The following is a 12,280-nucleotide window of genomic DNA, read 5'->3' as shown; positions in this document are numbered from 1 at the left end:
AACCACTAATCTTGGCTTCAATTAACCAAACTCAAATTGTCAAAAAAAAAAAAAAAAAATCATGGTGTCAAAGTATCATTTTTACAAAAATATATGGATATTACTAATTTTAAAAGTAAGATTGTATAGATATTCAGAATTTCTAAAAATGTCTACTAAAAAACTCACAAGTGGGAAAAGTAAGGCACCAAAATTGCAACCACAATTATTATATATGGATTACATTTACTTTTACACTTGCACAGGCCATTAAAAGATCAGACTACCTCAAAATATCACCTTTTATTTTCTTTCAACATGCTATCTTAGAGTACAAGGTGGCAATAATGGGAAACTGAAAATATTTACATTTGATGGTTTCAACTATTAGATATTTGTCTTGTGTTACCAAATATCTTGTTATTCTTATTTAATAAGCTTCACAATTATCATACTGATCTTATTATGCCATGCTTAACAATATTCCACAAGTGGGGGTATATCTAAGAGAGGATCAAATTCTTTGGTATTTCAAAACATACAAATAATTCCAAATGAGGACCTCCCTTGTGGTCCAGTGGTTAAAAATCCACCTTCCAATGTCAGGGATGTGGGTTCAATCCCTGCCCCCATATGCCTGGGGCAACTAACACCCTCGCCCAAGTACTAAGCCCATGCACTGTGAAGCCAGTATGCCACAGTTAGAGAGAAGCCTGGGCATTGCAACAAAATATCGCATATGCCAGAACTAAAACCGGATACAGCCAAATTAATAAATTTTAAATCTATAATACATAATGCATTTTAATAAATAAATTAAAAATACTTCCCAATGGAATCAGGATTTGTCTCTAGATTTCAGGGTCTTACTGGCAAGATCCTAATGTCAGATACCACCTACAAACCTCACCTGGTGTGCTGAGATTACCAGATAGGGGGTGAAGTAAAGTGTCAGTCACTCAGTCATGTCCAACTCTTTATAAACCCAGGGATGGTAGCCTACCAAGTTCCTCTGTCTGTGGGACTCTCCAGCCAAGAATACTGGAGTGGGATGCCAAGCCCTTCTCCAAGAGGGTGAAGGAAGGGCTGCAAACAGCTATGTGCCCATTTACCAATCTGTATATGATAATCTAGTGCTTACGGTCAGAGCTTCAACATCCCAGTCTCCATTTTCATGGAGACTTTTGGCTGAAATAGTCATACAGTCATATTTATAAATTAGAATGCCACATATTTATAACACTAGAATGCTACAGCAAGTAATGATACCAAGATGCCATGTCTTAGGGTCACAAAACAAATCCACAATCTATAGTTTGTGGTTGTATCTGTATTCCAAAACAGCAGGTATTTTTTTCATCAGTGTTTCTGTCAATTAATTTGGTAATATTCTGTTGTTTATTTTCAATGGCAGGAGTTTTTATTTATTTCTTAAGTTCAGTCAGTTAAGTTGCTCAGTTATGTCTGACTCTTTGCGACCCCATGAACTGCAGCACGCCAGGCTTCCCATTCCATCACCACCTCAAACTCATGTCCATCACACCAGTGATGCCATCCAACCATCTCATCCTCTGCCACCCCCTGCTCCTCCTGCCTTCAATCTTTCCCAGCATCACAGGCTTTTCCAATGAGTCAGTTCTTTGCATCAGGTGGCCAAAGTATTGGAGCTTCAGCATCAGTCCTTCCAATGAATATTCAGGACTGATTTCCTTTAGGACTGACTGGTATGATCTCTTTGCAGTCCAAGTGACTCTCAAGAGTCTTCTGCAACACCACAGTTCAAAGGCATCAATTCCTCAGTGCCCAGCTTTCTTTATGTTTAACTCTCATATCCACGCATGACTACTGCAAAAATAGTAGCTTTGACTAGATAGACCTTAGTTGGCAAAGCATTGTCTCTGTTTTTTAATATGGTATCTAGGCTGGTCATAGCTCTTCTCTAAGAAGCAAGTATCTTTAAATTTCATGGCTGCAGTCACCATCTGCAGTGATTCTGGAGCTTAAGAAAATAAAGTCTATCACTGTTTCCATTGTTTATCCATCTTTTTGCCATATGGAACCAGATGCCATGATCTTCGCTTTTTGAAAGTTGAGTTTTAAGCCAGTATTTTCATTCTCCTCTTTCACTTTCATCAAGAGACTTTAATTTCTCTTCACTTTCTGTCATAAGGGTGGTGTCATCTGCATATCTGGTTATTGATACTTCTCCCGGCAACCTTGATTCCAGCTAGTGCTTCATCCAGCCCAGTGTTTCTCATGATATACTCTCCATATAAGTTAAACAAGCAGGGTGATAATATAAGGCCTTGATGTACTCCTTTTCCTATTGGGAACCAGTCTGTAGTTCCATGTCCATTCCTAACTGTTGCTTCCTGACCTGCATACAGATTTCTCAGGAGGCAGGTCAGGTGGCCTGGTATTCCCACCTTTTTAAGAATTTTCCAGAGTTTGTTGTGGTCCACACAGTCAAAGGCTTTGGCATAGTCAATAAAGCAGAAATAGATGTTTTTCTGGAACTCTCTTGCTTTTTCAATGATCCAACAGATGTTGGCAATTTGATCTCTGGTTCCTCTGCCTTTTCTAAAACCAGCTTGAACATCCGGAAGTTTTCACTTCACATACTGTTGAAGCCTCGCTCGGACAATTTTGAGCATTACTTTGCTAGCATGTGACGTGAGTGTAGTAATTTGAACATTCTTTGACATTGCCTTTCTTTGGGATTGGAATGAAAAACTGATGTTTTTCAGTCCTGTGGCCACTGCTGAGTTTTCCAAATTTGCTGGCATATTGAGTGCAGCACTTTCAGAGCAGCTCAGTTGGCATTCATCACCACCACTAGCTTTGTTTGTAGTGATGCTTCCTAAGGCACACTTGACCTTGCATTCCAGGATGTCTGGTTCTAGGGGAGAGATCACACTATTGTGGTTATCTGGGTTATTAGAATCTTTTTAATATAGTTCTTCTGTGTATTCTGGACACTTCTTCTTAATAACTTCTATTTTTGTTAGGTCCATACCATTTCTGTCTTTTATTGTGCCCATCTTTGCATGAAATATTCCCTTGGTATCTCTAATTTTCTTGAAAAGATCGCCACTCTTTTCCATTTTATTTTTTTCCTCTATGTTTTTGCACTGATCACTGAGGAAGTCTTTCTTATCTCTCCTTGCTATTCTTTGGAACTCTGCATCCAGATGGATATAGCTTTCCTTTTCTCCTTTGCCTTTCGCTTCTCTTCTTTTCTCAGCTATCTGTAAGGCCTCCTCAGACAACCACTTTACCTTTTTGCACTTCTTTTTCCTGGGTATGGTCTTGATCACTGCCTCCTATACAGTGTCACAAACCTCTGTCCATAGTTCTTCAGGCACATTTTCTATCAGATCTAATCTCTTGAATCTATTTGTTACTTCCATTGTACAATCATAAGGGATTTGACTTATGTCAGTCCTGAATGGTTTAGTGGTTTTCCCTACTTTCTTTTATTTAAATTTGAATTTGCAATAAGGAGTTCATGATCTGTGCCACAGTCAGTTCCTGGTCTTGTTTTTGCTGAATGTATAGAGATTCTCCATCTTTGGCTGCAAAGAATATAATCAATCAGTTTTCAGTATTAACCATGTGGTGATGTCCATGTGTAGAGTCTTCTCTCATGTTGCTGCGAGATGGTGTTTGCTATGACCAGTGCATTCTCTTGGCAAAACTCTGTTAGCCTTAGGCCTGCTTCATTTTGTACTCCAAGGGCAAACTTGTCTGTTACTCCAGGTGTTTCTTGACTTTCTACTTTTCCATTCCAGTCCCCTATAACGAAAAGGACATTTTGTGTGTGTGTGTGTTAGTTCTAGAAGGTCTTATAGGTCTTCATAGAACTGTTCAATTTCAGCTTCTTTAGCATTTCTGGTTGGGGCATAGTCTTGGATTACTGTGATATTGAATGGTCTACCTTGGAAACTAACAGAGATTCTGTCATTTTTGTGATTGCACCCAAGTACTGTATTTGGACTCTTATATTGACTATGAGGGCTACTCCATTTCTTCTAAGGAATTCTTGCCCCACAGTAGTAGATATAACGGTCATCTGAATTAAATTCGCCTATTCCAGTCCATTTTAGTTCACTAGTTCCTAAAATGTCAATGTTCACTCTTGCCATCTCCTGTTTGACCACTTCCAACTTGCCTTGATTCATGGACCTAACCTTCCAGGTTCCTATGCAATATTGCTCTTTACAGCATCAGACTTTATTTCGATCACCAGTCACATCAGCAAGTGGGCATTATTTTTGCTTTGGTTCCATCTTCATCCTTTCTGGAGTTATTTCTCCACTCTTCTCCATTAGCATACTGGGCACCTACCAATTTGGAGATTTTATATTTCAGTGTCATATCTTTTTACCTTTTCATACTGTTCATGGGGTTCTCAAGGCAAGAATACTGAAGTGGTTTGTCATTCCCTTCTCCAGTTTTGTCAGAACTCTCCATTATGACCTGTCCATCTTGGGTGGCCCTACATGGCATGGCCCATAGTTTCATTCAGTTAGATAAAGCTGTGGTCCATGTGATTAGTTTGGTTAGTTTCCTGTGATTGTGGTTTTCACTCTCTCTGCCCTCAGATGGATAAGAACAAGAGGCTTATGGAAGCTTCCTGATGGGAGAGACTGATTGTGTGGGAAACTGGGTCTTTTATTTCTTAGAAGAATGTAAAGTCATGAGAAGGATAATATGGTAATAAAGTGAAAGATCACTAGTTCCAAAAGGTATATGTTCTTCTTGAAAAAAATAATTGGAACATTTTAATAAGAAAATAAAGCAATGTGCAAAGAGCTGGTTCTTATTTCCTAAGGCCTGGATTCAAAGTCATACTGAATGTTAATGAGAAACTTGATACTAATACTCCCTGAAGTAGATGCATAAATAGGAAAGCTAGGAAGTGTTCAAAAAATTAATGGAGAGTTTAAAAATAGGTAATAGGAATAAATTAATTAATGCACTCATTTGAAATGGCTTAAGTCATTAAACAATTAAAAGTCCACCTGGCTAGAACCAAACAAGGGAAAGAAATTCCATGTTCTTCTAAACTAACAGAAAATAAAAAAGATGCTTAAGTTTTCACTATCATGAATTTTAGTTGGTGAAAAATTTCAGAATAATGTATGGTTAATTTGAAATATCACAAATCATGCATACATTTAAATCACTCTTTTCTATAGTTTTCATGGATGTGCTTAATTTGTTGTGCAAACCTGAGTACATTAATATATGTCTTCTGGAAATAACTCTATCCAGTAACTACACTCTATGCTAAGATTGATTATGCTTCCACACGAATAGCTTGTAATGAAATAACTTGCTATTAGCATACGGAAGTGCAACTTCTGTTGCAGAGTAATATGGCACGGATGGCAAAACTGTAAATTATTTTGAGAATTTATCTTCTGGATGCCTTCCCATCATAACGGTTTTTGACTTAACCCATTGCTGCTAGATTTTATTCAAAAAGAACTACAGATTCTCACAATTCAAGAACCTCACAATGTTTAATTTGGAGGATGATTTGTTCAATAGAACTCCAAATACATGCTAAGCATAAAAAAAAAAAAAAAAAGCCCTCAAGAAAAAGTAAACTATAAGAAATTCATTTGAAATAAAAAGTAATCTAATTCTCTGATCATGAGGATACAAGAGAAAAAAAAGGCAGGGGAAAGAAAATAAATACCCATGCCATAATGATCTCCCACAAGTACACAAAAAGCCAAAAACATTTTGGGAAATGCCAGACTTGATGAATCACAAAATGGAATTAAGATCTCTGGGAACAATATCAACAGCCTCAGGTATGCAAATGATACCACTCTAGTGGCAGAAAGAAAAGAAGAATAAAGGAGCCTCTAAATGAGGGTGAAAGAGTAGAGTGATAAAGCTGGTGTAAAGCTCAACATTCAAAAAATGAAGTTCATGGCGTCCCATCACATAAATGCAAATAGAAGAGAATAAAGTTGAAACAGTGACAGATTTTATTTTCTTGGGTTCCAGAATCACTGGGGATGGTGACTGTAGCCATGAAATCAAAAGACGCTTGCTCTTTGGAGGAAAGCTATGAAAAAATTAGAAAGCATGTTAAAAATCAGAGAAACATCATTTGCCAACAAATGTCTATATAGTCAAAGTCATAGTTTCACCGATAATCATATATGGATGTGAGAGTTGGATGTAAAGAAGACTGAGTGCCAAAGAATTGATGCTTCCAAATTGTGGTGCTGGAGAAGACACTTGAGAGTCCCTTGAATGGCAAGGAGATCAAACCAGTCAACCCTACAGGAAATCTACTCTAAATGTTCATTGGAAGGACTGATGCTGAAGCTGAAACTCCAATACTTTGGCTACTCGATGTGAAGAGCTAACTCATTGGAAAAGACCCTGATGCTGGGAAAAATTGAGGTCAGGAGGAGAAGAGAGCAGCAGAGCATGACATGGTTGGATGGCATCCTTTCAGTGGACTCAATGGACATGAGTTTAAGCAAACTCCAGGAGACAGTGAAGGAAGCCTGCCGCACTGCAATCCATGGGGTCTCAAATATTTGGACACGACTGAGCAAATGAACAGCAATAGGGCAAACTACTCTAATACATGAAAGCTACAGGCAGAGTAGTATATTTTGAGCTATTCCACTGTGTAAATCATCAGATTTACCAGAGATGGTTACCTTATCTATAAAAGAAATTTAGATATTAAATGTAGGCAAATGCAAATGTTGTCTAAGTGACTTAATTTACATTTCAAGAACTCTGTTTTAGAGTTACGAGGACAAAGGAGAGTGACATTTTTAGTCTTAAGAGTTTGAAAAAAAAAAAAAAGTCTTTGCATCTTCTCTTAGCATTCTTCATTAGATTCTTTCCTGATTAAAGGGAGACTTACAAGTTAAGTTCTTAGGCCTTCCTTTTATCTCTGGAGGATTTTGTAGAACTTCATTCCTGAGAGGCAGCCATTCTGTGACCATGAGGATTAGGCTAAGAAAATGGAAAATATGACCCTGAGCCCTCACTCTTCTCAGCTGTTAAAGTGACTCAAGTTCATATGTGCAAAACAAAGCCCTCCTTGTGTAAACCACTTTCTTTTGGGTATCTTATTACTTTCAGATGAAGAACATGGCAAACTTCACTAACATGGCAAGAGAGAAGGTTCATGGCTCCTGAACTCCAGTGATCTTGCTTATCTATTATGATGAAAGGAACTGAATTTGTAGATTTCAAAGGGCAAACTGCAATGATACACACTCCTGAAGATAACTACAAGTTACAAAGAGAATTTCCTTTGACAACATGGCTTTAGCTTTTTCCATGTATATTTTGTTCAGAAAAAATGTATTCGCACTCTTTAGACTTCTCTACAACTTCAAAATAAGATACCTATCATCATGAAAGATTCCTCTTGGTTTAAAAAAAAAAAAAAAGGATGACTCAAGGGTGTCCATTAGAGAATTAATTCCCAGTAACCATGTCTCATATTAACAAGCAGGTAAAATATACATGTTTTCTAGTTAAGGCTTAGTTGCTTTTTTTTTTTTTTTTCCTTTCTAATGACCAGTTTTTAATTTGGGCCATTATCACCTTTCAAGTTTCAAAGAAGGAAAACCATGAACCGCTCTTACTTACAAGTTTACCCTCTGCATGTTTTTTTCCCATACATAATAATTACTCACAGATTTTCCAAACCTGTTTGTCACTTCTTTCACTTACTTTTTACTAACAAATTTGATGTTTTCAATTGTTTCCCTCATATGCTCTGATGTCCCCTAAAAAGGATGAAGTCTTAATCACTCTACTTCCTTTACACACATGAATCTTTATATCTTCTTTTCTCAAAAGGCCTATTTTTTAAACTGCTATCCAATTTCTTTCCTTTTTCGATTTTGTTTCTTCATCATTTAAAATGATGATCTTGAGAATGTCTTTACATCACCCTGAGAGTGACTGAAAAATACAGTGTCATCTTGCATCATTTTTACTCCGTAAACCACCAAATCTGCAATCTGCAGTTTAACAGGAGTTTGCTAAAAATGCTAGTGCTGATGGTGTCTTCTCTGTTAGATCACATGATGCCATTGTGCAAAGTGAGCCCTCCAGTTTCTGATTACTGAATGCCAGGTTGTATTTAGTTGAACTTTGCTTCCTAGAAATCTACAGAATTGCCACATGGTGTGATACTCTAAATATGAGTCAGAATCACAGGACTGAAGGTGTGGAAGTCTCTAATGTAACCCAGACAGGGTAAAGACACAGGCTCTTTATACTCTACGAAAGTACACAGGAGTAGGGGGTGTCAGGTATGTGTAATTTGTATTGGTAACTGACAACAAAAATCCACACAAGTGAGTTTTCTTAACTGAAATCCACAGACAGAGGTAAATTCTGAAAGGGGGTAACTTAAGCAACAGAATTCAATAGTATCAGATTAATTATAAGACTGGCCACTCAGCACATCTCAGAAAATATCTATGACAGAGTTTTCTCAGTCTCTTAAGCTGCCCACATTTATGGTGTCTTAAGGGCTAAGTCGCTTCAGTCATATCCAACTCTTACTCTATAGACGGTAGCCCAACAGGATCCTCTGTCCATGGGATTCTCTAGGCAAGAACACTGGAGTAGGTTGTCACGTGTTCCTCCAGGGGACCTTCCTGACCCAGTTTCTGATTCCTGAATGCCAGGTTGTATTTAGTTGATTTTTACTTCCTAGGAATATGCAGAATTGCCACATGGTATGAACTGTCATATGGTGTGATCCAGGGATCAAACTTGTGTCTCTTACATCTCCTGCATTGGCGGGTGGGTTCTTTACCACTAGACACCACTATGGTATCTTAGATCTCGAGTATTTCAAAGAAATCATTTTGGTTCAAACAGAAAGAAACTGCAGGCTAATATATGGGAAATATATTACATTAAAACCTGAGTAACATCCCAAACATCACAAGTTTATAAGCAGAGAATAAAAACAAAGACCTTGATGTATTCTCTCCACTATCTGCAGAACTTTCAAGAACTTTCTGTGCCTTGGCTTGTGATCACTCCAATCCCTGGGCCTTGTTCTCTACCCAGTTAATCATTTTTTTATCTATACAACGATGTTTTAGAAATAGCTATTTACCATGAGAACAGATTCAAGACTAAGATCTAACTAAACAATCATGAAGTGAATTTGAACAGTGAGGTACTTCTAACTGCTGGAATGTGACTTGTGCTTGAGTAGACAAAGAAAAGTTCAATTCCATCAGACTACAGGTCCTCAGATATGCACCAAAACCTAATTTCAAGAATGTATGTGACAGAGAGTACTAATACTCCCACAATATCCATTTTATCCTCCTTCTTTGTAAGAATAGGTCAAGTGTATATTCTTCTTGAAGCTAGATGTGGCTATGTGGCTACCTTCTCACTGAGATGTGAGTGGATATGATATATGTAATACCAAACTCTTACCCTTAAAAGAAAGGACATATAATGTTCATTACAGCCTGTTTATAATAGCCAGGACACGGAAGCAACCTAGATGTCCATCAGCAGATGAATGGATAAGAAAGATGTGGAACATATACACAATGGAGTATTACTCAGCCACTAAGAAGAATACATTTGATTCAGTTCTAATGAGGTGGATGAAACTGGAGCCTATTATAAAGAGCAAAGTAAGCCAGAAAGAAAAAACACCAATACAGTATACTAACGCATATATATGGAATTTAGAAAGATGGTAACAATATCCCTGTATGCAAGACAGCAAAAGAGACACAGATGTATAGAACAGTCTTTTGGACTGTGTGGGAGAGGGAGAGGGTGGGATGATTTGGGGGAATGTCATGGAAACATGTATAATATCATAAAAGAAATGAATCACCAGTCCAGGTTCAATACAGGATCCTTGGGGCTGATGCAATGGGATGACCCAGAGAGATGGTAAGGGGAGGGAGGTGGGAGAGGGGTTCAGGATGGGGAACACGTGTACTCCCATGGCGGATTCATGTTGATGTGTGGCAGAACCAATACAATATTGTATAGTAATTAGCCTCTGATTAAAATAAATAAATTTAAATTTTAAAAAAAAGGACATAATCTTTATTTCTTTTCTTCCATTTGATTAGCTGAGACACGGATATGGTGGTGATAAGAGGTCCTGAACTACACAGATCAAACCACAGGTAATGACAGATGAGAAGATGTCTAAGCAACACTGTAAATTCTTGAACCTGGCACTATCTTGTGGATCAAGGTAACTCACCCCTGGGTGGTCCATCTTGGACTTTTACATAAATAAAAAATAAATATCTAGTTTAAATAAGAAATTACTATTTGGTGTTTCTTATAGCACTGAAGAAGTTAGGGTAGCTAAAGTTCTTTGCTATAACAAATACACTTAAAATTTTCAACACAGTAGAATTTTGAATATCAAATCCAGGATGGATGACCCTTCCTGTTCTACATACAGACTCATTGTCTGGAGTGGGTACTCCAAGGAGTGACTCAGAGTTCCAGCATCTTTCCATCTTCTGGTTCCAATGAATTCCACATATGGGTTTCCATAGTCACTGGACTTATCTGCATCAAGCCTTAGAAAAGGGGCTTTACTGGGAGAGGACTGGGAGTGGCATGCATAGCTTCCACTCACATCCCATGTCTGCACCTCCCTACAAGTGAGGCTGGGGAGTGTAGTGAATAACTGAGAAGAAGAAACAGGTGTGTAAACAGTTCCCTGTGATCTGCCACAGCATTCAGATAACCCTGGAGTTATTTCAAAGACATCTTAACAAGTAAACTTTTTGTTATCCTATTATGTAATATTTCTTACTTCCAAAGTTACCTTATTGCAGTGCTACCTGGCTCAGTCTTGAGGTAAAGAATTTTAAACCAACATCTCACAATCTCTTATTTCAGCAGTTATTGAATATCATCCATATTTGTGTGGTTAATCACCTATGACAATAGTGATGACAATTCCAGGAAGCATACATGAGTCACAAAAATATTCTAAAAATTTTAATACTGGTGAAAATCATTTCTGTCATGCTTGAATAACTCAGCTTAAGGGAATTTTGTCTCATCTCTTCATAAAATTCCCCTTGGGGATGCAAACAAGCTTGAAAAGTTTCAGTCAACAGTGTAAATTGAGAGTCTGTGTTAAATTAGCCATTGAAAACTGCAGTTTAGAATGAAATTACCATCTTAGCTATTACCACAGGGTTCCTTAGTACATTTACAATGGCTATGTTTTGTAATAACATCATATTCAAGTAATTTATACATTTTTTTCATTTTTAAAGTTAACTACCACGCTGTAGGAGATCTTAAAATATCATGCATATATTCTACTTTTGCTTTATTTTTCAAAGCCCAGAAAATAATATGGCAAAAATTACCTATACTCTTAGGATGATAAAGCACAAAATCACCAGTAAGAAGACTGACAGTAGAAATTATATTCTCGCAGGCTCATTAATCTTTAAATTACACTTTGAAAATTATTTATTTTTATTAAAGTTAATATATAATGTGCTGGTTTCAAGTATACAGCAAAGTGATTCACATATATATATATATATATATATATATATATATATACACATATATATAATTTTCAGATTCTTTTCTGTATAGGTTATTACAAGATACTGAGTATAGTTGCCTGTGCTATTCACGGGTCCCTATTGTTACTTATTTTATATATAATAGTGTGTATATGAGTAATTATTCAAACTCTGAATTTATTTCTTCCATCTCATCTATCTCCTTTGGTAACCATAAGTTTGTTTTCCATGTCTGTGAGTCTATTTGTGTTTTATAAATAAGTTCATTTGCATTAAATTTTTGATCCCACATGTAAGCACTATCATATGATATTTATCTTTCTCTGTCTGGCTTACTTCACATAGTACTGCAAATAGCACTATTTCATTCTTTTTATGGCTGAGTAATATTTCATTGTACATGTATTCATACCACACCTGTTTTTTCAGTACACGTTACATAACACATTTTTTTGCAATATGCATTACAATACTTATTTCTATATACTAACATGGATAATTTGAAATACAATTAGCAAGCAATTTCATTTCTAGTAACACAAAAAAGAATAAGATGCTTATGAATAAATCTAATAAAATAAGAGTTGTTTACCAAAAACTACAACACATTGAAAGAAATTAAAGAAGTGCGGCCGAGAGGAGCTACCCTACATCCAAGGTCAGGGACAGCGGCCTAGAGTGCCAGGCTGTGACAGCACAGGAATGGCTGAGAGGAGCTACCCCACGTCCGAGGC

At 37.0% G+C, this 12,280-nt stretch overlaps 1 protein-coding gene across 5 annotated transcripts in view; it reads right to left on the bottom strand.

Annotated features, from left to right (window-relative positions):
- Positions 1-12,280, bottom strand: part of CTNNA2 (catenin alpha 2) — a 1,217,480-nt gene that overhangs the window by 1,172,177 nt on the left and 33,023 nt on the right. The gene's annotated exons all lie outside the window — the stretch shown is intronic.

Source organism: Capricornis sumatraensis, chromosome 1, assembly GCF_032405125.1.
Source record: "Capricornis sumatraensis isolate serow.1 chromosome 1, serow.2, whole genome shotgun sequence".
Lineage (NCBI taxonomy): Eukaryota > Metazoa > Chordata > Mammalia > Artiodactyla > Bovidae > Capricornis > Capricornis sumatraensis.
The sequence above is the reverse complement of the archived record's forward strand: the minus strand, read 5'-3'. Positions and strand labels throughout refer to the sequence as shown.